This window comes from Hypanus sabinus, chromosome 8 (genome assembly GCF_030144855.1).
Source record: "Hypanus sabinus isolate sHypSab1 chromosome 8, sHypSab1.hap1, whole genome shotgun sequence".
Lineage (NCBI taxonomy): Eukaryota > Metazoa > Chordata > Chondrichthyes > Myliobatiformes > Dasyatidae > Hypanus > Hypanus sabinus.
In genome coordinates, this window is record NC_082713.1 from 118,901,643 (window position 1) to 118,929,032 (window position 27,390).

Sequence of the window (27,390 nt, forward strand, 5' to 3'; positions counted from 1 at the left end):
TGTTGGAATGGTGGCGCTGCTCAGGGAGTTGTTGATGATGTCAGTGAGAATATCTGCTAGCTGGTCTGCACATGCTCTGAGCACTCTACCAGGTATGTTGTCTGGTCCAGCAGCCTTCCGTGGGTTGACCTGCACAGGGTTCTTCTCACATCGGCCACGGGGAGACACAGCACCTGGTCATTCGCAGGAGGGGTGGTCTTCCTCACCACCACATCATTTTAAATGGCTCTCTGAAATTATGTTGTGCCTTGATCTAGAGAAGATTTGTTGTTCGATTTCTGATTCTAAACATGATTTTCTAATGTTATGGGGACCCTTTCTGAATTATTTTCATAATCTTTGAACTGTTCTTAAAGTATGGATCTGAGTCATTATTAATATAATATTATATGGTAAGGTTTTTTATTCTCTTTTTTTTCACCAACCAGCTCATTTCGGTAGTGGAGGTAGATTGTTTTTAAATAAAACACAATAATTCTATTTCATTTAATTTAATAATTCAGTCTTTTTTTTATATGATTGATTTGGAATATGAGATACTGTAAGCACATTACTGTGATTTTAATGTAATTAAATTCATATTACTTGTATCTTTATGAATTTTGTATTTGTATTCAAGCAATTTATATAATATTAATAAAAATATTGAAAGAGAGATGTGTTTAAAATTATGAGAGACATAGATAAGGTGGATGGCAACAATGTTTTCCCAGGGTAGGGAAGTCCAAAAAGGAACATCAATTTAGGATGTGAGGGAAATGATTCTGAAAGGACCTGAAGGGGCAAAATTTTCATGTAGACAGTGGTGAGTAAATGCAATATTCTGCCAGAGCAAGTGGGTGAAGCATAGAAGATAGCATCATTTAGGGCCTGGAGGGAAATGAGCTGATCTCAGGCTATCGGGACTGGGGTGATGGACAAAATGGTAAGCATGGACTCTTTTGGCAAAAGGGCCTGTACCAATGCTGTATTGTTCTCTGCCTCTATTGTGACAATTCAATGGTCTGCTTAAGTGAACACCTAATTCTGCCACTTTGTTCTCAAATTAACTATATAGTTGAAATACTTATTTTGTCATTTAACACCAGCCAAAGGCTTGATTTTATGCACCAAAGCTTATGTTATTTTCCATCTTGTTTTCCCTTGTTTACATCTTAGAAGCACGATATGTTCCAGAGTTTTTACCACCTTTATTCTCGACAGGTAAATGACATAAATTAAAAGATTCAAAGTAGATTTATTATCTAATTTTGTATGTAATATACAGCCCTGAGATTCATCTTCACACAGACTGCCACGATACAAAAACCATGGAACCCATTCAAAGAAAAATATCAAACACCTATGTGCAAAAAACTGATCAAATCACACGAACACCAAAAAAAGCAAAAAACACAGAATACAAAACACAAAGTCATTGATCAGAGCATATTCTGTTCAATTCAATCCAGTGCCATATCTCTCAATATCTATGACTATCTGTGACTTTCAAGTCTGGCAACCCAGGCCTGTACCAGAAAACCAAGTATGATTTGCAGAGGGCTATTTCAAGGGCAAAGAGACAATTTTGAACGGGGTTGGAGGTGATATCAGCTGCATGGCAACTCTGGCAGGGGCTGCAAGACATTACTTCCTACAAAGCGAAACCCAATAGTATGAATAGCAGCAATGCTCCACTACCATTTGAACACAATGCCTTCGATGCACATTTTGAAAGGAAGCTCAGTGAGGAAGTTGCTGCACCTGATGATCTCTGTCTCAGAGGCTGATGTTTGACTCTCTTTACAGAGAGTGAACCATCACAAGGCAGAAGGTCACAATGGTGTACCTGGTAAGGCTCTGAAAACCTGTGCCAAACAACTAGCGGGAGTATTCAAGGACATTTGCAACCTCTCACTGCTACAGACAGAAGTTACCACTCGCTTCCCAAAGGCAACAATTATATCAATGCATAAGCAGAATAATGCAAGCTGCTTTAATGACGATTGACCAGTAGCACTCACATCGACAGTAATGAAATGCTTTGAGAGGTTGGTTATGACTAGACTGAACTCCTTCCTCAGCAAGGACCTGGACTCATTGCAGTTTGCCTATTGCCACAACAGGTCAACAGCAGACACAATCTCAATGGTTCTCCTCAGGGCATTAGACTACCTAGACAACACAAACACCTACATCAGGATGATGTTCATCAACTACAGTTCAGCATTTAATACCGTCACTCCCACAATCCTGATTGGGAAGTTACAGAACCTGGGCCTCTGTACCTCCCTCTTCAATTGGATCCTTTATTTCCTAACCAAAAGACTACTGTCTCTCCAGATTGGTGATAACCTAACTTCCTCATTGACGATAAACGCTGGCACACCTCAGGCCTCTGTGCTTAGCCCAATGCTCTAATCTCTGTGTGGACATGACAGTGTGGCTAGGCATAGCTCAAATGCCATCTACAAATCTGCTGACGATACAACCATTGTTGGTAGAATCTCAGGTGGTGACAAGAGGGTGTACAGAAGTGAGATATGCCAACAAGTGGAATGGTGCCACAGCAACAACCTGGCACTCAATGCCAGTAAGACAAAAGAGCTGATTGTGGACTTCAGGAAAGGAAAGACAAAGGAACACATACCAATCCTCATAGAGGGGTCAGAAGTGGAGAGAGTGAGCACCTTCAAGTTCCTACTTTTCAAGATCTCTGAGGATCAGGCCTGGTCCCAACATATTGATGTAGTCATAAAGACAGCAGCTATACTTTATTTGGAGTTTGAAGAGATTTGGCATGTCAACAAATACACTCAAAAACTTCTGTAGTTGTACGGTGGAGATCATTCTGACAGGCTGCATCACTGTCTGGTATGGAGGAGCTGTTGCACAGAACCCAAAGAAGCTGTAGAAGGTTATAAATCTAGTCAGCTCCATCTTGAGTACTAGCCTACAAAGTACATCTTTAAGGAGCGGTGTCTTAGAAAGGCACCATTCCTTATTAAGGTCCTTCAGCACCCAGGGCATGCCCTTTTCTCCCTGTTACCATCGGTAGGAGATACAGAAGCCCAAAGGCATGCATTGAGTGATTCAGGAACAGTTTCTTCCCCTCAACTATCTGATTCCTAAATTGACATTGAAGCTTTGGACACTACCTCAATTTTTTAATATAGAGAATTTCTGTTTTTGCACATTTTTTTAAAAAATCCATTCAATATATCTGTAATTGAATTACTTGCTTATTTATTATTATGTTTTTTTCTCTCTCTGGTAGATTATGTAATGCATTGAAATGCTGCTGCTAAGTTAACAAATTCCACTTCACATGCAGGTGATAACAAAGATGATTCTGATTCTCAAATCCACAAACCACATCAAGTAAACCTTGCCCAAGACTGAGTACTCAAATTATTAAGCAAGAGGGAGAAACCATCTATTCATGTGTGGGCAACTTCCACTCTTGTGATCATTGATTTCAATCTGCCTCAATGCTTTAATCAGTGAGATCGGCAAGAAATGGCATCAATCATGGGCTCATGCCTCATCACCAGGCCCCTTGGCTCCAGGCTATACACCTCACTTGAAACCTCACTGAACTCCCTCAAGGACAGCAAAACACCAGATTGTTTGATCAGCCTGAAAACACACCACCCAAAATGTAGATCATAGGCTCCAGTAGCAACAAAACCACATTTGAAAGAAAAAAGGTGAAGTAAATGAAGTAAGGCATGATCTTCATTAATGAGCACTGGTCAGGTTCATTGGATGTAACTGGCTTCCTCATCAGAGTTTTACTCTGTCTTGTGTATATCAGAGAGGGGGGAGAGTTACCAGGCTTCTCTGTTTCAGGAGGTAGTCACAACCATTAGATCAGCTGTCTCAAATTCAGTCTGTGGTTAGGGACAAGACGGTGTGATTGTGAGTGAGGTGAGTAGTGGGATCCAAGAGACAGTGCTGGAGGAACCTCAGCCCTTGAGCTTGTCATTTTTCATTTTTAAAATCTTTTTATTGATGCATAATCTTCTACAGCTATAAAATGAGACAAAACTGCAACAAGTTAATATATATATATATATGTATATATATATATATATATATATATATATATACAATTAGTAAAGCTGAAAAAAACTTATCAAAAAAGGATAATATATGATAATGAAAAAAAAATTTATAAAGAAGGAAAAAAGAGAACCCCAACTTTTTTTGAAAAAGAAACCACACTAACTACAAAAGAAAGAGAAAGAAAAATGAAAAAAAAGCATTAGGTGTCAACTCCTAGAGCAATAACACTTACCATCATCCATATACATAAAAAAGAATCATCAACCACCAATTCATGTTTATTTAAAATAAAATTGAAAGGAAACCATATAAAATAGTTCAAATTAAATGATAATATTTGGCAAAAGAGCCCCATCTTCTCTCAAAATCAAATCAAGGATCAAAAGTTCTACTTCTGATTTTTTCCAAACTAAGACATAACATTCCTTGAGAAAACAAGGTAGGGGCAGAGGTATCTTTCCATTTTAATAAAATAGCCCTTCTTGCCAACAATGTAACTATTGCAATTAATTACATTTTGGTCTGAAGATGAAGTACCCTGAATAAGGTGCAGAACTATTCCAAATGGAACAGTTAATGCATTAGGTTGTAAATTAATTTTCAGAGCTTTAGAAATTGTAGAAAATAAAGATTTCAAAAGGATTTTAATGAAGGACCTGACCATAACATCTGAGACAAAGTGGCTCCTTCAGTTTTAGACCTATCGCAGTAATTGTCTATGTTAGGAAATATTTTAGACAGTCTCTCCTTTGTTAAATGATAACAGTGAGCAATTTTAAAATGAATTAAACAGTGATTGGCACATATTGAAGAAGAATTGACCATTTTCAGAACTTGCAACCAATCTTTGTTAACAAAGGTCATGTTAATTTCCCTCTCCCAATCTTGTTTAATCTTTAGTGAGAGGTTATCTTTTTGTAGTAAAAATAAATTGTAAATTCTACCAATAGAACCTCTTACTAAAGGACTCATATTCAAAATAATATCAAACAAATCAGGTTCTTGCAAATATGAAACTTAGATAAGGAATTTTGTAAAAAATTACTGACCTGAAAATATTGCAAAAAGTGTGTATGAGAGAGAGAATATTTACTAGTTAACTCTTCAAAAGTCATCAATCAACCATCACTAAATAAATCTGCAAAAGAGCAGATCCCTTTATTTCTCCATTGTAGAAAAATGGGATCAGTTATTGAAGATTTAAACAAAGAATTTCGATAAAGAGAGCTAGACAATTTAAATTGTTTAAAATTTTAAAAACTGCGAAACTGAAACCAAATCCATAAGGACTGTTTAATAATAGGGTAGAGATTTAAATTTGGAATTTTGGAGAGATGTAAAGGTAATGGAGCTCCTAATAATCAGGTTAAATAAACTTGTTTGATAGCTTTTAATTCCAAGCTGGTTTTTGGCTCTTGTCAAGCCAATATAACCAAAAACATAATTGTTGAATATTAACAGCACAATAATAGTCTTAAATTAGGAAGTGCAAGTCCACCATCTATTTTAGATTTTTGTAAATGATACTTATTAATTCTTGGTCTTTTATTGTTCCAAATAAAGGACGAAATAATACAGTCAATTTGATCAAAACATTTTTTAGTTAAAAAGATAGGTATATTTTGAAAGAGATATAAAACTCTAGGTAAAATCATCATTTTCATGGCATGGATACGACCTATTAAAGAAAGTGTAAGTGGGTTCCATCTAGAAAATAGTTGTTTGATAAAGTTCATTAAAGGAACTACATTAGCTTTATAAAGATATTTATTTTTTTAGTAATTATAATACCTAAATATTTAAAAGAGTTAACAATTCTAAATAAAATATCATTATATATGGAAACAGAAGTATTTAGTGTAAACAATTCACTTTTATTTAAGTTAAGTTTATATCCTGAAAATTTTCCAAAATCATTTAGTATTTCTAGAAAGTTATGAATATATTCTTCAGGGTTAGAAATATAAACCAAAATACCATCTGCATAAAGAGAAATTTTATGTATAGTCCCATTTATAGAGGTACCATGAATATTTTTAGCTTCACAAAGTTTTATGGCCAAACGCTCCTATACAAGATTAAATAATAAAGGGCTTAATGGACATCCCTGTCTAGTACCTCGTGAAAGGGAATAAAAGAGGACCTAAGATTATTCATAATAACAGTAGCAGTAGGACTCTTATAAATCACTTGAACCCATCTATTAAAGTTATTACTAAAACCAAATTTTTATAATACCTTAAAGAGATATTTCCACTCAACTCTATCAAATGTCCTTTCTACATCAAGAGAAATAACACATTGGGGTTTCTTAGATAATGATGAATATATAATTATGTTCAGTCTCCGAACATGGAGAAAGGGGAATGACCTTTAATAAAGCCTGTTTGATCCATAGAAATAATGTTTGTAAAAATATCCAAACGATTAGCCATGATCTTAGAGAAAGTTTTTTGCATCCACATTTAATAACGAATTCGGTCTATATGATGAACGTTCAGTAGAATCTTTATGCTTCCTAAGGATTAAGGAAACAGAAGCTTCATAGAAAGAAGGTAAGTTACCCTTCTCAAAAGATTCATGAAATATTTCCAAAAGATGTGGAGAAAGTAATTTTTCAAATATTTTGTAAAATCCTACCGAATAGCCATCAAGTCCAGGAACTTTAATTGTTTGCATTGACAACATAGCTTTCTGAATTTCATGCTCAGTGATTGGAGCATCAAGCATCTGCTGCTCTTCAGCAGTAATTTGTGGAAATTTAATCTTATGTAAAAAAGCATTCATTTTAGAGGATTCTGCAGGAAATTGAGATTTATAAAGATTAGAATAAAAATCCTGAAAATTATTATTAATGTCTTCATGGTTACATACTATATCCCCATTCTCTTTAAGAATCCTTAAGATTTGTCTTTTAGCTCTGGCTGCCCTTAATTGGGAAGCAAAGAGCTTATTACTTTATCCCCAGAAATATAAAACAGATTTTTCAATTTAAGCAAATATCCTGTATCAAGTGTAGTGTAGTGTAGAAGTCTGATGTCACTTCACCTCCCAGTTGTGGACATGTAAGACACTGTCACTTTTTGTCCGCCTTTAATCTCTCCCTTTTCTGAGTTAAACTTTGAAATTTCAACTTTATTCACTTGGATCTGTAGAGTAACAATTATAATTATGGCTACTCTCAGAAGCACCAAAAGAAATCCTGATCCAGGCAATGGAAAGCCCAATAAAGCTGATGAATTCTCGGAGGAACCCTCCTGGGTAAAGAGACTAGAATCTCAAGTCAGCAATATCGGCATTGAGATAACTCAATTAAAAGAGAAATTCAAAGGAAAAGTTAACCCTTTGAGCCTTGATCTTAAAGAAGTTAGTCGAAATGCTACTAACCTTTCTTCTCATTTGGGAAAAGCTCAACAATAGATCATTGATCTCAAAGCTCGATCACGTTGGAATAATATTCAAATTCTTGGATTAAGAGAGAAATCTGAACCGGCCGACACACTGGGTCATTTTGCAAAAATGTTTCAGTCTTTATTTCTGGAGGTTTGTTTACAGCCTTCAGTTATTGAAATGGCTCACAGAATCAGCACTTTAAATTTTTTGGATCAAGGCAAAAACAAACATATTGTGCATTTTCTCCATTTTAGAGATAAAGACTATTATTAAGCTTGCAAGAAAAAAAGACTTTCAGTATCAGGATTCAAACATTTGATTTTTGGAAGATTTTCCATATGAAACTGTTAAGAAGTGTGCTAGATTTGCATTGATTATGAAATTAGTGTATGAAAAAAAGCTCTTTCCAATGCATCAATATGCAGCGAAAGGCTTTTTGTCAAAAAGTCTAGCGTTCAGATTTTTGATGATCCAGTCGAAGCATTGAGTTTTGTTAATTCTTTATCCAACGCATCCAATGACGAGTCTAAAGCCTGAAGATTGAATGATTTATAATGGCTTGATTGTTTCGCTGTGTAATTAGTGATGAGATTGGAAGATTTGATGGTTACAGAAGTCTTTACTTTAAAATGCATTTTTATCTCTGAGAAAGACTGGTTTGGATGGCTTCAATTTCAGAAGACATAGAGGGAGAACTGTTGATAGACTGTAATAAGTGTGAACCAGTTAGAATTTTTTTTCTGCAGCATTTAAATTAATTAATTGTTTTTTTTTGTTTTGTATGCTTTTGTAAAGATTTTTAAAGCAATTATTTGGATTTCTTTATGTTTTAAAGATAAACTGTACAATTTAAAGATGGCATTTTTTTTCTTCTGTGCAAATATTTCAAGAATTGTTTTGGATGTGTTTTTCTGCCCTTATCTAATGTTATGAAGGTTATTTTCAAATTGAAGGTCGTTTTGTTTTACAAGAAAACCACTTTCCTTCCAAATTAATTATACTGAGATACATGACGACTGTAATGAGTTTTATGTTTGGTAAAGGGAGACAGTGATTATTTTTTTCTCTTTTTTTTTACTTAGGTAGGTGGAGTTTGTATTTGCATCTATGCTTTTCCTGGGGCTTGCGTCAATTGATATCGAGTTGTTTCCGGGCTTTGTAGTTTGGATGGGATTTTTTTCCCATTATGGAATCCCCGAGCATACGCCAATTATTTTTATTGTTGTTCATCTCCGCCATTTTCAACTACCTTGTCCTGACATGAATCTAAATATTCTTTTTAGATACAACGTTCCATGCTGATATCTAAACAGTTAAATATTTTAATTTGAAATGTTCTGGTTGGAATCATCCTTTTAAGCATTAGAAAACATTTAAAGTTATTAACCGATTTTAGCCTAATATAATCTTTGCTCAAGAAATGCATATCAGGTTATGTGATAATAATCATTTTTTTAAATTTTGGAAGGATCCTCAGTTTCATGCAAACTCCCAAAGTAAAACTAGAGGTGTCTCTATTTTTGTTGATTCCAATATTCCTTTTAATCAGGAGAATATTATAGCTGATATTATTGGTAGATTTTTGATTGTTAAAGGAATAATTTGTAATTGGAAAATGGTTTTGGTTAATACTTATGGGCCAAATGTTGATAAGACCTTATTTTTTAAAAACTGTTTTTGCTCCATTAGCTGATTTAAATGAATCTATGTTAATAATGGGGGTTGATTTTAATACTTCTCTAAATCCTTTAATGGATAAGTCATCATCCAAATATCAACTCCCTGATCGTTCTGCATCACTATTAATTCCTTTTTAATTGATTATGGTTTAATCGAGCTCTGGAGGCATATGCACCCTAGTGATAGAGAATACTTTTTTATTCTCACATGTTCATAATAAATATTTAAGTATCGACTATTTTATAATTGACCCTCGATTTTTATTTAACGTTCAGAAATGTGAGTATGATGCAATCGCTATCTCTAACCAAGCTCCTTTAAACTTAGTATTTGAACTGAAAGATGTTGTTTTTACCAGAACATTTTGGCATTTTCCAGAACATTTATTACAAAGTTCAGAATTTGTTGAGTTTATCGAAGCTCAGATAAAATAGTTTTTTTCTCTTTAATAATATGGGAAACGTCTCTAAGTTAGTAATTTGGGATACATTAAGAGCTTATTTACATGATCAACTTATTTCACATATAGCTAAACTGAAGAAACAAACAAGAATGGAATTAGAAAAAATCTCTAAAAAAATTAAAGAATTAGATAACATCAATGCAATTTCTCCAAATGTTGTTTCATTTACAAGAAGAGTAGATTTACAATCACAGTATAATTTATTACTAACATATCCTATTGAAGGATATTTGCTTAAATTGAAAAGTCAATATAATATTTTCGGGGATAAGAATAATAAGCTCTGAGCTTCTCAATTAAGAGCAGCTAGAACTAAAAGACAAATCTTAAAGATTTGTAAAATTAATGCAGATATAGCGAGTAATCATGAAGAGATTAATAATACTTTTCAAGATTTTTACTCTGATTTTATAGATCTCAATTTCCTGCAGATTCCTCCAAAATGAAAGCTTTTTACATAAAATTAAATTTCCACAAATTTCTGTTGAAAATCAACAGATGCTCGATGCTCCAATTACCGAGCATGAAATTCAGAAAGCTATTTTATCAATGCAATCAGGTAAAGCTCTTGGGCTTGATGGTTATTCAGTGGGATTTTACAAAAAAATTGAAAGATTACTTTCTCTGTATCTTCTGGAAATATTTCATGAATCCTTTGAGAAGGGTAATTTACCTTCTTTTTATGAAGCATCTATTTCCTTAATTCTTAAAAAAGATAAAGATCCTGTTGAACGTTCATCATAGAGAACTATTTTGCTATTAAATGTAGATGCAAAAATTCTCTCTAAAATAGTGGCTAATCGCTTGGAAAATATTTTAACTAAAATCATTTCTATGGATCAAACGGGCTTTATTAAAGGTCGTTATTCTTTCTCTAATGTTCGGAGATTGATGAACATTATATATTCATCACTATCTAAACAACCTCAATGTGTTATCTCTCGATGCAGAAAAAGCATTTGATAGAGTTGAGTGGCCATATTTGTTTAAAGTATTAGAAAAATTTGGTTTTGGTAATAATTTCAATAGATGGATTCAAATCATTTATAAGAATCCTATTGCCAAGGTCATTATTAATAACTGCATGTCTTCTTTTTCTGCACTTCCTCGTGGCACTAGACAGGGATGTCCATTAAGCCCTTTATTATTTAATCTTGTATTGGAGCCTTTAGCTATAACACTATGTGAGGGTAAAAGTATTCATGGTATCTCTATGAATGGAACCATACATAAGGTTTCTCTTTATGCAGATGATCTTTTGGTTTTTATTTCAAATCTTGAGGAATCAATTCCTAATCTTTTGGAAAACTTGAAGATTTTAGTAAATTTTCAGGATATAAACTTAAGTTGAATAAAAGTAAATTGTTTCCATTAAATGTCACGGTTTGTATATATAATGATATTCCTTTTAAGATTGTTAATACATTTAGATGTATAGTTATTATAATTACTAAAAATATAAATATCTCAATAAAGTGAATATAGATCCTTTAATGGACTCCATGAAACAATTATTTTCTAGATGGAATCCATTTACTTTTTGTTTAATAGGTTGTATTCATGCTGTGAACATGATGATTTTACCTAGATTTTTATATATTTTCCAAAATATATAACTAAAAAACAATTTTTGATCAAATTGACTCTCTTATTTCTTCCCTTTATTTGGAACAATAAGAAACCAAGAATTAATAAGTATCATTTACAAGAGTCTAAAAAGATGATGGACTTGCACTTCCTAATTTAAGACTGCATTATTGGGCTGTGAATATTAGACAATTATGTTTTTGGTTATATTGGCTTGATAAGAACCAAAAACCATTATGGGTTGACTTGGAATTAAAAGCTGTTAAACAATTTCATTTAACTTCAATTTTAGGAGCTCCATTACAGCTCTCTAAAATTCCAAATTTAAATCTTTATCCAGTTATTAAACAATCCCTATGTATTTGGGTTCAGTTTGGTAATTTTTAAAATTCTAAAAACATTAACTTGTCTAGTTTTTTATATTGAAACTTTTCATTTAAACCTTCAACAACTGACCCAATTTTTCTCCTATGGAAAAATAAAGGAATCCATTCTTTTACAGATTTACTTTGTGATGGTTGATTGACAACCTTTGAAGAGTTAATTAATAAATTTTATCTCGCTCATACATACGTTGCAATATTTTCATGTTAGACATTTTTACAACAAAATTTACCTAAGTTTCCATATTTACAAGAATTTGATTTGTTGGATACCATTTTGAAATTGAACCCCTTAGTGAAAGGTTCCATTAGCAGAATTTATAATTTATTTTTGTTACAAAAAAATAACCTATCACTAAAGATTAAACAAATTTGGGAGGGAGAACTTAATATGACCTTTGTTAATGAAGATTGGCTTTGAGATTTGAAAAACGTAAATTCTTCATCCATATGTGCCAACCATTGTTTAATTCAATTTAAAATTCTTCACCATTATTATTTAACAAAGGAGAGACTGTCTAAAATATTTCCAAGTATAGTCAACTACTGTGATAGGTGTAAAACTGAAATAGCTAATTTGTCATATATGTTCTGGACATGTTCTTCATTAAAATCATTTTGGAAATCTTTGTTTTCTACAACTTCTAAAGCTTTGAAAATTAATTTACAACCTAATAGATTGACTGTTCTATTTAGAATAGTTCTGCATCATATTCAGGGTATCTCATCTTCAGAGCAACGTGTAATTGCATTTGTTACACTACTGGCAAGAAAGGCTATTTTATTAAAATAGAAAGGTATTGCTTCCACTACATTAATTGAATGGTTTTCTCAATTAATGTTATGTCTTAGTTTGGAAAAAATTAGAAGTAGAACTTTTAATCCTCGATTCGATTTTGAGAGAAGATGGGGTTCTTTTGCCAAATGTTATCTTTTAATTTGAATTATGCTTTGTGGTTTGCTTCCAATTTATTTTTATAAATAAGAAATGGCGTTTGATGACTTTTTTTTATATTGTCACGCAGGTGAGAAGCTGCTAGAAAATTCAGCAGTCTAATGAACAAGGTGGCAATTAAAAGAGAGAGAGGACTCTGACTTGGTTTTGATAACACTTTTAATTGTAACCTTGAGAAAGAGAGTACAGCACCAGCTGAGGCACGAGCTGGGAAGTCGCTATGTAACAGCTCAGAGCGGTTGAGCTAATGGACAGTTGGAATTCCGGATGGAATATAAAAAGTAGAGGCATTGGTCTGATAATGACAGAGGAGACACAACATGGGAGAAGTGCGGAGGGTACCCAAGAAATCACTGGGAGTTTAAGACCACCATGAGGGTGGAGGCCACGGACTGATTAATTTCAACCTGTGATTACTAGTCTGGGTAAGAGCTTGTCGGTGGGGGTCTGCTGGTGGTGAACCCGTGCCGTGGGTTAGTAGACCGTTCCTTAGAAGGGGCTCTGTCCATCTGTGTCTGTGTGGGGTTCACATGAAGTGACTTTAAAGACTTTGGAAGCATGACAAACTAAAGCTTCCAACTTAAACAACAACTCAATTAACTCTCTCTCTCTCTCTCTCTCTCTCTCTCTCTCTCCCTCTCTCCATCAATTCAACTCAACACAACACTAAGTGAACTGAACTGCTTAAGCTTACTTGACACCGTAAGACTGATATCTACCTCTGGGATTATTATCTTTGTATCCACACACACACATTTGCAGATATATATATAATAGTTCATAACCTGTATTGTATTATCTGGTTTTAATGATATTACTTCACAGTAGTAATAAATATAGTCTTAATTTATAGTAAATCAGACTCCAGGTGTGTTCCATTTCTGCTGGTCATTTTCAACTTGACAGAGAATTCATGACAATATTTAGATGATGGTCAAACATATTGCTCCAGGGGGTTGATTCCTAATAGGTTTTTTTTCCCTATTTTTTGTAGTTAGTGGGGTTTTTTCCTAGTTGAATGGGGTTCTCTTTTTGCCTTCTTTTTCGTATATATATATATATATATATATATATATATATATATATAAAATTCTTTTTCCATTTTTATATTTTACAACTAGGTTTTTTTCCTTCAGCTTTGCTAATTGTATATATATTAATCTGTTGAAGTTTTGTATCATTTTATAGCTGTAGAAGATTATGTACCAATAAAAAAATTCTAAAAATGAAAATGAAGTCTGATGTTGTTAGACAAACTTGCAGATCCTGGAAGTAGTGCTTTATCAGATTTATTATTGTTGCAGGCACCTGAAAGAATTCAGAAGCAGTCCACAGCAGGGAATGAGGAACTGATCCATAGGTGTTGGCCAGATCAAAGGAACAAGACATGCAGATCCTTTCCTTCTTTCTTAACCATCTGGATTTGATGCCATATGATACAGGTATGTTCAAGGCATCCCGAGAAGCCTGCTATGCCAGCCTTTTGGATTGACGTATCAATTAAATGGTTTTGTTTCAAATACTTTGTAAGTCTTTGCGCCAACATGCTGAAAAAGATCTTGTCTTCTATGTTCAGAAGGTTTATTTGGTGAAACTGTTCAATGGTGGATGAATTCTTTTCTTTTGGGATCAGAACTCCCCCCGCTCTTCTGCAGGCTTTGGGGATCACTTCCTTTTTCCACACAACCCTCATGTTTCTCCAGAGAAATTTCAGAACATGTGGGGCATTCTTGTAGACACAATACAGAACACCACTAGCGCTTGGTGCTGATGCTGATCTTGCCTTCTTCACTGCCTCTTTCACCTCACGCAACTTGGGACAGCTGATGTTAATTTGATGTTGTGAGGGTGAGATTGGTGGAATGTCAGCTGGGACATGTATTGGTTCATCCTTTAGCTCATCAGTGTGGATGATTCTGAGATGTCTTTCAATCTCTTCATTTGATATTTTCAAGGATCTGCTTTTCTCTTTTGTGAAAATGCCTTTCACAAACTCAAAGGGGTCTTTGTAGAAGTCTGCTGTTCATTTTCCTTCTTGTGTCAATTCCTTAACTTCTCTGCTCTGCACAGCTTCAAGACCCTCTGTTTTAGGTCCTCTTGAAGGAGGTTGATGCCCTCCCTTCTTCCACTGTTGCTTTTTTCCACGACCTCCTCAGGCCACTTCTTTCTTTAACAAGTTGTTGAATTTCCTGGCGATGATGGGATTTGGGGGGAGGAGGCATAAGGCATATTTTTCTTGCTGACCTGTTCCTTTGCTCCAAATTTCTCTTTTCTGTAGCTGTAAATCAGATCGCCCATCTTCTCAAAGTTCTTTTCTGCTGATCCCTTAATGCCACTTAAGATCAGGCTCATATCTGTACTGGTGGTTTCCCACTCTTTGCTGTTAGACTTTGGCCACATCACCAATGGCTTACATCTTTGCATGTTCTCCACTTTACCATGTGCCTGGCTGTGTGTTGGACTACTGCTTGTGCCTGAAACTTCTTCCACCACCCGTAGGGTGCTGACACTCTGTGGATTGTGGGTTTCTTCCTGCCGCTGAGTTTCATCCAACTAATTTGACCTTCCTCGTAACAGAATCTGGTGAATGCAGGGCCCTGGGTTGGAGATTTTCAAGCATTTCTTCTGTCCTTGATGAATTTTAAGACCATGAGTTAATGTTACTTTAGTCTAGCCACACCTACAGGTCTGCAGAACATATCCAGCTGCTGGTTTCTCAAGAGTATTGCCACTTTCTTGATTCATTGTCATGTCCATGCCACGGTTCGTTAGCAGAGGTCAGTCAGAAAGACTTCTTGTGCCCCTGGTCTCATAGGTTCTGGGGGTATACATCTCTTTAAGCTTTCCATAACCAAGTGAGAGTGGCTCTAGTTCCCAGACAAGGTGATGGAGCCTGTTGTTATGGGTAGCTAACCCATAACAGCCCTGTTCTGGTCTATTTCCTCCTGTCAGCTGTCTCTCCAGCTGTCACACTGTCTTTCCCTTGTCATCAGCTGCTCTTCCTCAGAAGTCACTAGTTTTCACCCAGAAAATCAGAAACTTGATGTTTCAATCCCTACGATAAGTCAGCTCTCTTGATGTTGGCAGTGGATTAAACTAAAAAGCAGAACCAAAAAGATGGTAATTGCTGGGTTATTACATGAGCCACGTGCATAATTGTCATAGGGTCAAGAAGTTTAGAGAGTTAAATGTGTGGCTCAAGGATTGGTGTGGGAGAAGTGAATTTGAATTCATGGGAAATTGGCACCAGCATTGGGGTAGGAGGGAGCTGTTCCAATGGGACGGGCTACATCTGAACCATGATGGGACCTGGATCCTAGTCAATTGCATAACTAGTGCTGTGAATAGTTGGTGGGGGCGGGGAGGTCAACACATTGGAGAAGTATGCATAAAGTAAAAAAAGAAAAATGTGGATAAAGAAAAAGCAAAGATAGAAAGAGAAAAGTAAGAGTGAAGAAAACTGAGGTGCTTAAGAGTAAAAGATTACAATATTTTAATAGCACAGTGAGTATAAGGACACTATTTGAATGCCCATAGTATTCAAAACAAGGTCAGTGAACTTGTAGCACAAATCAGTACAAAGGATTATCTCACAAAACTAAATTATCCATTTTTTTCAAATCAATTTTCTTTCATTTGAACACATCGTAATACTTTCTGAATACAGTGAGTTCCAGTTTCTTTTGATAATCTCCTGTGTGGAAATATATTGAAGGTCTTCCTAAGGTTTATTTAGTCATAGCTACTGTTTCACCTTTAGATGTGCTGCAAGCTACAACATCAAAACACCAGCAAACAGTATGTTGATAGAAGCCCAGTTTTATAAATCCCTGTTGAATCAACCCAAATCCATTTTTATCACCATAATTTACTGTTACTGATCCTTTCACAACAGAATTTATTTTTCCCAATTAGCAAAGCCAGTCAAGCTTGACTAAGTTTCAATGGCTTCATTCCCTGATATTAAATTGTGCTAAGATATTTGCATTCTATTTTATTTATATTATTATTGAGATACCGCATGAGTGTATGTACAGATATCTGATTTGCAGGTACTGGGAACCATTTAGATGCTATGGGATTTTGATTATGAAGTCTTGATATCATTAGCCCTGCTGACTGTGACTGAATGTTTAACTCTCTGGATAGAAAGGCTGACATACATTGGCCTGCTGACTACTCTCTGCTCTGATTGTGAAAGCCTTCAAAACAGAGAGGGATTCACCTATTTGTTCATTAGTGGCAATTAAAGTCGGTCCCCATGGAGCTAGATTGTGTCACTGATGTGATCTCTCCTGTATTAATAAGAGTTTTCTTCCATACCTGCTTGTAACAGCATTTCCTCTAGCACCAGCAGAAATTAGTAGCACATGAAGGAGAGAGGGTTAACTCTAAACAGTAGAGTGGAAGAGGAAAGAGATCCATCAGAACATGGGAACAGATGTGTCAAATATCCCAGGAATGTGGAGAAATGTATTCTGGGCAGCTGACTATATATTTGCAGATTCGAACTGGCTAACACTGGATGACCGGATCTACTATGCACTCGTGACTATTCAACAAGTTTACCTTCCCATCCTTGCTATTGTTGCTGTTCCTGGTGAGTCTCTCAATTCATTGACTAATTCCAAGATGTGCTTTAATGCCTCACTTTTCCTGAGGGGTATTCTCCCTTCTTACTTTCTGTTACACTCTCTACTTAACAATATCTGTCAGTGAAGAAGATATTTTGTCACTCATATTTCCACTAAAAATTTAGCCATTTCATATTGTCTACATTACCAACAACTCTGGCAGCCATCCCACCCTATTCTGGACATGTGTATTGAACCTCTCCAATATGCTATCATCTTCCCCGGCATCTCTTGTTAAGAGGTTTGACAAACAAGAACTCTTCTCAAAATCTGCTGCTTTTCACAAATTTCGATCCAATGTATCAATTTTATCATTTTTAGCACAATAAGAAATGAACTCATCCTTTCAGAGATCACTTTCCCTATATGTTCACGACAGCTTTGTAAATTTCCTGCCTTCATTCATCTCTCCACCTCGCCCTCTGTACCTATCCATATCTCTTTCACTTTAGCTTTCACATTTCTCCATATCTCTGCTTCCCTCCCTCATTCTTTCTCTCCCTTGCTCATAATGTCCCTCATTGCCTCCTCCTCCATCACTCCCTGCCTCCCTCAGTCATACCAAAAAGAGGATAACACAGAGCAGATAAAGGCACACAGCTAAATTTTTAACTGGCATTGAGTAGAAAGAGTTATCTCATCAGGATCTCTGTCTCTCTTCTGCTCTAATGTCTTTTGGTCTCCAATATCTGCTTCTGCCAAGAAATTGACTTGACAGATTATACCAAAAGCCCTTATGAATTGGAATTGCATAAAATATCATTACTGTACTCTGAACAGAGGAATAACAAAGTTTTTCATCCATTATAAAATCACTGCTCCCTCTTGTTCATTTTCATCTACATTTTCTCTGAGTGTTTGATGTGACTGCCGCTGTCCTTGGCTCTGAAATGGATATAGCAGTCAAACCGGTGTTCACTGGCTTAAAAAAATAATTCTTGGCATTACTTACTAATGCAAGTACGTGAATCTAATGACAAGGGATTGTTTTTGCTTTAATGGTGGAATTCAAAAATAGAAAATGTAATCAAATAGCAGAGAAACTGGTCCCATGGCCTAGTATATTGTGTCAAACTAATTAAACTGAAAAGTAAATGTCAAACCAAATTAATCTCCTCTGTCTACACAACATCCATATCCATCTACTCTTGTGCATTCATGTGTCTATCTAATAGTCTCTTAAATGCCTCTGTTCTACCACATTTGTTTCCACTGTCACTCCTAGCAGTGCATAGCAGGCACCCACCACTCTTTGTAAAAAAAACCTAAACACCTCCTTTAAGCTAACTCCTTCATCTAATTTGCATACCCTTAAGTATGAGACATTTTGAGCCTGGAAGAATGATCCACATTATCTGTTCTGTCTATGCCTCCTATAGTCTAGTAAATTTCTATTAGATCTCCGCTTGGCCTATCCACTTGAGAAAGAACAACCCAAGTCTGTCCATCCATTAAGTAATTGTGTAGGCCGTGTAGTCCAGACAACATCCTGGTAAGCCTTTTCTGCATCTCCTAAACCATTCCACATGATTCCCATTATGGGGTGACCAGATCTGAATGCAGTACTCCAAATGGGCCCTAATCGAAGTTTTATGAAATAAAGCAGAAAATGTTGGAAACAATTGGATCAGCAGATTTGTCTGCAACAGTGTGGGAAGAAGAACTGTATTTGTTACAGGTTCAGAACAGATAGTTCATATTTACTAACGTGGGGATGAATATGGGAGAGAAGGATTGAAGAATGAGCAATTTGTTAAAGTTTACAAGGTGGAGTCAAAAATGGCAATCAAAATCATTGAATGTAAAGGACGTGACATGTCAAATGGTGACCTGGTTAAACTGATGATGAGATTGATAGGACTAGCATCAGAATCTGAGGAGGGAGATTATAGTGAAGGGAGCTATTAAAATCCTGGTGGACAGAGATACCAGGTCAAGTTTGTCTACTGAACAGTCAATGGAAATTTATTATCAACGTATGTGGATGTCACCATATACAAACTTGAGATGCATTTTCTTGTAGTAATTTACAGGAAAATAAAGAAATACAACACTATGAACACAATATTTCAACAAGAACACAGTATAATGATGTGTAAAAGAGGAAAATTGCAGAAAAAGAGAGAAAAATAATACTGAGAATATGAGTGGTAAAGTCCTTCAAAGTGAGTCTGTAGATAGTTTTGGTTCTGCCTGCTCATGGCAACACTCCTTCTAAGTATGCTCAATGGTGTGGATGACTTTGCCTGTAATAGACTGGGCAGTATTCAACTCCTTCTGTAAATAGAACAGCAGTGATCTTTGCATATGCCTCACGTTCACATCACTTACACGGTAAAGAGGAGGAACACAATCAGTAGAAGTGGGGTCCAAGTCCAAGGATCATCAATGCAATGACATGGAACATGGCAGTCTCACCCACACCAGGTGATTGTCAAGAGATGAGAATTGAGCTCTTTCATCCACATTACCAAGTTCATTCTGCAACAGTTGGGAATTGAAATGGGGCTATCATCCCCACGCTAGCACAGGAGCAATAGTCTAGAGCAGAAACTGGATTGCTTTCCTCATATTAGTCAGGGACACCACAGGAGAGGCCAAGGGACCTGGCCTGTTATCCAATCAAATTCAGAGTCATTAGGAAACAATCAGGAGCAGGAATTTGAATTGATTGCCCCACCCCATCAGGGTCAGTGAATAATAACTAATAGAAGGATTCTGGATTATTCTGTCATCGCAACCCAAGGTCACCAGGGAATAACCAGTAGCAGGGGCTTAGTCCTTTCCATCATGGTCACTGGGTCATTAGCTATTAATCAGGGTGTAGATTGGTTATTCCATTGGAGTATCCCAAGCTCACAAGCAACGTATAATGGCATAAGCATCTAAAAGTTCTCAGTTACCTTATTCTTTGTCCTCATACATAATCCTCCTGTTTAATTTCCTCCCCACAGTGAATTCTTTGACGATTGCGATTCTATCCCGGGGGAAGTGTGGACTCTCCAAAGTTGTCACTCACTACCTGGTTGCCATGGCAGCGGCAGATCTTTTGGTCGTTTTTCTCGACCTGATTTTGAGGCAGATTCCGGTTGTTTATAAGAAGTACTTCAGTTTCCTGTTTTCGCTGCGCATGTGTAACATCCAGGCGGGCATGATTTACGTAGCCACCGACTGTTCGGTTTGGTTTACCGTCGCTTTCACATTTGATCGATGTGTGGCCATTTGTTACCAGAGGCTGAAGAACAAATACTGCACTGAGAGAACGGCGGCAGTGGTCCTGGGGACAGTGACTGCTGTGAGCTGTTCAAAGAATATTTTCTGGTATGTTATTCTCACAGGTGTGTATGTTGTCGATGTTAACCCCAGATTTTGTGGGACAAGAAATGGTGTTCTGGGTTCTCCAGTCTGGGGAACAATTGCTATCCTCCATTACCTGCTCACCCCTGTGATCCCTTTTGTCCTGGTTCTGCTGTTCAACGCAGTGACCATCAGACACGTTTTGGTGGCCAGCAGAGCCCGCAAGAGACTCCGAGGTTCCGGCACTGGGGAAACTCACAAAGATCCAGAGATGGAGAGCCGCAGAAAATCCCTCATCCTATTGCTGGCAATTTCGGGAAACTTCATTTCCCTATGGGCATTGTTTACAGCAAATTATTTATGGGTCCAACTGATTCAGCTGATGCGGGGGACAGAATTTCCACCTTATTCACTGCAGGAGGTGGCCTACATGCTGCAGCTCCTTAGCTGCTGCACGAATACAGCTCTTTACGCTGTGACCCAGTCGCTTTTTAGGGAGCAGCTGAAAGATATCGTGAAATATCCTCTCACTCTCATTATAAAACACACCCAGTTCCGAAGAAGGCCAAGCAATCCACTGCCTCGTTCTGCCTAACATGCCTAGTTTTCCCGCACCCCAATCTCCCCCACCTCCCCACCACTTTAACACGCTCACCGTTCCACTGATACTTGGCAATGTCCGTGACACATGTTGTTCCTACAGTTCATGACCCTTATCGACCAGATTCAGAGTGGGCAATGTGCTGGGCTGCTTATTATCCTGTTTGTGAATCATTTGTTTCTATTTAAAGGAGATCTTTTCACAGTCAACTAATGGATTATTGTTCTACTCTGTCTAACAGAAAACTACAATTTATTGTAGATATTGTAGATTTATCAAGGACTTTAAAATGGAAGATGCACAAACTTTCTCCAGTTCATTCAACAATTCCTTTTTTCCAATGCAAAAACGGTTGAAGGATGACTTGAGGGAGGTATATAAATTATCAAAGGCATAGATGTGGTACATAATCTTTTTTCATGGTTTGTTCTGAGCCAAGTAGGGGAAGGGAAGGAATTAAAAAAGTAATTGCAGGGGTTTCAGCTGGCCACTAAGACAAGAACCAAGGAGAAAAAGGAACATCACTGAGAGGATAGTTGCGAGACAACACAACATTTACAAAAGAAGAACACATGAATCAGTTAAGCTTCAAAGGCTACAGTCCAAGTGCTCGTAAGTGGTAATAGGATAGATTAGTATTTAATGGTCATCATAGACATTGGGTGAGTGAGCAGAGACATTGAGTCACACAGTAGGATTAAAGGCCCTATGATAAGATGGTCCAGCTGACTCTGTTTATTGTTGTATGCTTGAAATAATGAGTGTGAGAATAACGGGTACATCCTATCAAACAATTAAGAGGTATTGTGCACACATTATCTGGTTTGACAACTTTATCATACTTTATTGGTTATTTCATCCATTTTCCTTGCTGTCTCAACAGGATTGGAGAGTTTTGCAAAATGGAGTCTTATAAAATCTCTACCAGTTGTGAACAAAATAAGAATGTCTCCACCATTAATTTCGTTGTTACTAATACTACTCTATTATAAACTGTTCAAGCCTCAGTAAATCATATTTGTACAGGTAAATCATTTTCAACCTTTTCCATTCCATGCCTCCTCCTGATCAAACTTTTGAAGGAAGCTTACAATGTTTCCATTTAAACTGAGGGTGCTATGCTGTCAATTCCCAAAATCACATCGATTTAGCTCCATTCTTACCACACCAATTTGACAGTTTCATTTTGGTCATAATTAAGACAATTATCATTCTCTGATACCTAACTGTATTGTACTGTGTATTTCTAGTACCACCTGATCAATAGGGACCAAACTCCAGAATGTATTTATGCTCAGTACATTTGTGCTGGTATATTGGGCAGTATGGTAACATAACATTTAGCATAATGCTTTACAGTGCCAGTAAGTGGCACTGTACTCAATTCCCATCACTGTAAGTCATTTGCCTGGTTTCAATTCCCATCACTGTAAATACGTTCTCCCCTTGATGGCATGTTGTTCCCTTTGGGTGCTCTTGTTTCCTCCAACATTCCAAAGATTTAGCATTAGGGTTAGTGAGCTGTGGGCATGTTACTTTGGTATTGGAGGTATATTGACACTTGCTGGGCTACTCCCAGCACATGCTTGTGCTCTGTTGGTCATTGATGCAAATAACACACACTGTATTTTTTGATACTTCATAGTGCACTTGACAAATAAGTAAACCTCAGATAAAAAAATCAAATTAGTTCAATAGTTATATTTAATATCAGAGAATGTATGCAATATACAACCTGAAATTCTTATTCTTCATGAATATCCATGTAAACAGAAGAGTGCCCCAAAGAATGAGTGATGGTAAAGTGTTAGAACCCCAAAGTCCTCCACATGCACAAGCAGCAGCAAAGTATTGACCATCCCCTCCCCCATCTTCTTCAGTAAAAATGCATCAACACCCTCCACCCAGCAAGCAAGCATTAACAAAGCCCCAAGAAGGATCATGATCTGCAGTAAAACAAAAAGTCATTGTTCTGTCAATTTGACAGACCGCAGGCTCTCTCTCTCTCCTTCATAAAGGGGCACAGAGGTGTCACTTCTCTGTGAGTGTTAGGTCATTTCAATTAGATTAGCTAATCTAATTTGTATTGACAGTTTAAGAAATGTTCTCAATCTAGTTGGGTGATCCGTGATGAACTAATACATTGTGTATTGCTCCAGAGGCCCTGAGCAATGGAGACTGGCCAGGGTAGATCTTTGGAACTTAGGAGACTAAGGGATGACCTTATAGATGTGTTTAAAATTATGAGAGGCATAGATAAGGTGGATGGCAACAATAATTTCCCCAGGGTAGGGGAGTCCAAAAAGTAGCATCGATTCAGGATGTGAGGGAAATGATTCTGAAAGGCTCACAAGGGGCAACATTTTCAAATAGACAGTGGTGAGTAAATGGAATGTTCTGCCAGAGGAAGTGGTTGAAGCATAGATGATAACATGATTCAGGGCCTGGAGAGAAATGAGCTGAACACAGGCTATTGGGACTGGGGTGATGGACAATATGGTGAGCATGGACTCTTGGCAAAAGGGCCTGTATGAATGTTGTAATGCACTCTGCCTCCATTATAACAAATCAGTGGTCTGCTTCAGTGGACACTTAATTCTGCTGCTCTGTTCTCAAATGATCTATACAGTCAAAATATTCATTTTGCCATTTAACACTTGCCAAATGCTTGACTTTATGCATCAAAGCTAATGGCTTTCGGCATCTTCTTTTCCCTTGGTTAGATCTTAGAAGCATGATACATTCTAGAGCATTTACCAACTTTATTCTCTACAGGCAATTGATATAAATTAAAAGGTTCAAAGTAGATTTACTATCTGATTTTGTATGTAGAATACAGCCCTGAGATCTTCCCACAGACTGCCAGGAGACAAAAAGCATGGAACCCATTCAAAGAAAAACATAAAAAAACCAATGTGCAAAAAATTGATCAAATCATAAAAATAAAAAATAAAGTGAAAAACACAAAATACAAAACACAAAGTCATTGATCAGAGCATATTCTGTTCAATTCAATCCAGTACCGTATCTCTCAATATCTATGACTATCTGTGGCATTCAAGTCTGGCAACCCAGGCCTGTACCAGAAAATCAGGTATGATTTGCATAGGGCTATTTCAAAGGAGAAGGGACAATTTTGAATGAGGTTGGAGGTGATATCAGATGCATGGCAACTCTGGCATGGTCTGCAAATACTGTAAATATGTTCTCCCCTTGATGGCATGTTGTTCCCTTTGAGTGCTCATGTTTCCTCCAACATTCCAAAGATGTAGCATTAGGGTTAGTGAGCTGGGGGCATGTTATTTTGGTATTGGAGGTATTTTGACACTTGCTGGGCTACCCCCAGCACATGCTTGTACTCTGTTGGTCATTGATGCAAATAACACACACTGTATTTTTTGATACTTCATAGTGCACTTGACAAATAAGTAAACCTCAGATAAAAAAATCAAACCAGTTCAATAGTTATATTTAATATCAGAGAATGTATGCAATATAGAACCTGAAATTCTTGTTCTTCACAGTCATCCATGGAAACAGAAGAGTGTCTCAAAGAATGAGTGATGACAAAAGTGTTAGAACCCGAAAGTCCTCCACATGAAAGGCAACAGCAAAGCATTGACCTCCCACATCTACTTCAGCAAAAAATCATTAACACCCTCCACACACTAAGCAAGCAACAGCAAAGCCCAAAGAAAGATTATGATCTGCAGTAGAATAAAAACTAATGGTACTCCTGACAATTTGACGCACTGCTGGCGCTCTCTCCCTCTCCCTGTCCTTCATAAAGGGGCAGAGAGGAGTCAATTCTCTGTGAGGTGTTAGATCACTTCAGTTAGATTTGCTAATCTAACTTGCTTTGACAGTTTTAGAAATGTTCTCAATCTATTTGGGTGATCCGTTATGAACTAACTCATTGTGTATTGCTCCAAAGGCCCTGAACTATGGAGACTGGCCAGTCTAGGTCTTCACTCTTTGGTAATTAGTAGACTAAGGGACAACCTTATAGATGTGTTTAAAATTATGAGAGGCATAGATAAGGTGGATGGCAACAATATTTTCCCAGGGTAGGGAAGTCCAAAAAGGAGCATCAATTTAGGATGTGAGGGAAATTATTCTGAGAGGCCCTCAATGAGCAACATTTCCATGCAGACAGTGGTGAGTAAATGGAATGTTCTGCCAGAGGAAGTGGGTGAAGCATAAATGATAGTATCATTTAGGGCCTGGAGGGAAATGAGCTGAACATAGGCTATTGGGACTTGGGTGGTGGACAATATGGTAAGCATGGACTCTTTTTTCTAAAGGGCCTGTACCAATGTTGTATTGCTCTCTGCCTCAACTGTGACAATTAAATGGTCTGCTTAAGTGCACACTTAATTCTGCTGTTTTGTTCTCAAATGAACGATACAGTCGAAATATTCATTTTGTCATGTAACACTGGCCAAATGCTTGATCTTGTGCACCAAACCTAATGTTCTTTTCCCTTCTTTAGATTTTAGAAGCATGATACATTCTGGAGTATTTACCAACTTTATTTTCTACAGGTAATTGATATAAATTGAATAATTCAAAGTAGATTTATTAACTAATTTTGTACATAGTATACAGCCCTGAGATTCATCTTCCCACAAACTGTTGCGAGACAAAAACCATGGAACCCATTCAAAGAAAAACATCAAACACCAATGTGCAAAAAACTGATCAAATCACACAAACATCAAAAAAAACCTAGCCTGTACCCAAAAACCAGGTATGATTTGCAGAGGTTTATTTCAAGGGCAAAGAGACAATTTTGAACGAGGTTGGAGAAGATATCACATGCATAGCAACTCTGACAGGGTCTCCAATATATTACTTTCTAAAGAGTGAAACCCTAAAGTATGAATGGCAGCGATGCTTCACTAACAGATGAGCTCAATGCCTTCTATGCATGCTTTGAAAAGGAGAACACAACTACAGCTGTGAAGATCCCTGCTGCAGCTAATGACCCTGTGATCTCTGTCTCAGAGGCTGATGTTAGAATGTCTTTAAAGTGAGTGAACTCCTGCAAGGCAGTAGGTCCTGATGGCATGCCTGGTAAGGCTCTGAAATCCTGTGCCGGCCAACTAGCTGGAATATTCATGGACATTTTCAACCTCTCACTGCTACGGGCAGAATTTCCCACTTGCTTCAAAAAGGCAACAATTATATCAGTGCCAAAGGAGGATAATGTGGACTAAATTAATGACTATTGCGTGGTAGTGTTGACATTGACTGTAATGAAATGCTTTGAGAGGTTTGTTATGGCTAGACTGAACAACTGCCTCAGCAAGGACCAGGACCTATTGCAGTTTGCCTATCGCCCCAATACATCAGCGGCAGACACAATCTCAATGGCTTTCCAGAAGGCTATAGACCACCTAGACAACACAAACACGTACATCAGCATGATATTCATTGACTATATCTCAGCATTTAATACCAACATTCCCACAATCCTGATTGAGAGGTTACAGAACCTGAGCCTCTGTACACCCCTCTGCAATTGGATCATTTGCTTCCTAACCAGAAGACTACTGTCTTTCCAGATTGATGATAACATATCCTCCTCACTGACGATCAACACTGGCGCACCTCATGGGTGTTTGCTTAGCAGCCTGCTCTACTCTCTGTATACACTTGATTGTGTTGCTTAGTACACCTCAAATGCCATCTACAAATTTGCTGATGATACAACCATTGTTGGTAGAATCTCAGGTGGAGACGAGAGGGTGTGCAGGGCTGGCATATACCAACTAGTGGAATGGTGCCATGGCATCAACCTGGCACTCAACGTCAGTAAGATCTAAGAGCTGATTGTGGACTTCAGGAAATGTAAGATGAAGGAACACATACCAATCCTCACAGAGGGATCAGAAGTGGAGAGAGTGAGCAGCTTCAAGTTCCTTGGTGATAAATCAAATAAATTGTTGGCTAATCAATTGAAAGCAGCTTTGGCGAAATGTCAGATTAATAAAGTTCATAGAAGGGATGGTGTCTTGATGGTTAATCATGATGAAATTAACAAATCTTTTGAAGAATTTTATACTAATTTATATCAATCAGAATTCCCTGATGATACTACTATAATGAATGAATTTTTAAGGAAACTAAATTTTCTAGAATTACCAGTTTATGAACGTTTAGTATTAGATGTACCCATTGCTGAAGAGGAAATAAAGAAGGCAATTTTTGCGATAAACTCAGGTAAAGCAGCAGGTCCAGATGGTTATTTAACTGAATTTTTTAAAACCATTTCAGATTTCCTCTCTCCCTGGTTATGTAAAGTTATTAAAGAAGCTTTATTAGAAGGTAAGTTACCACAATCCTTT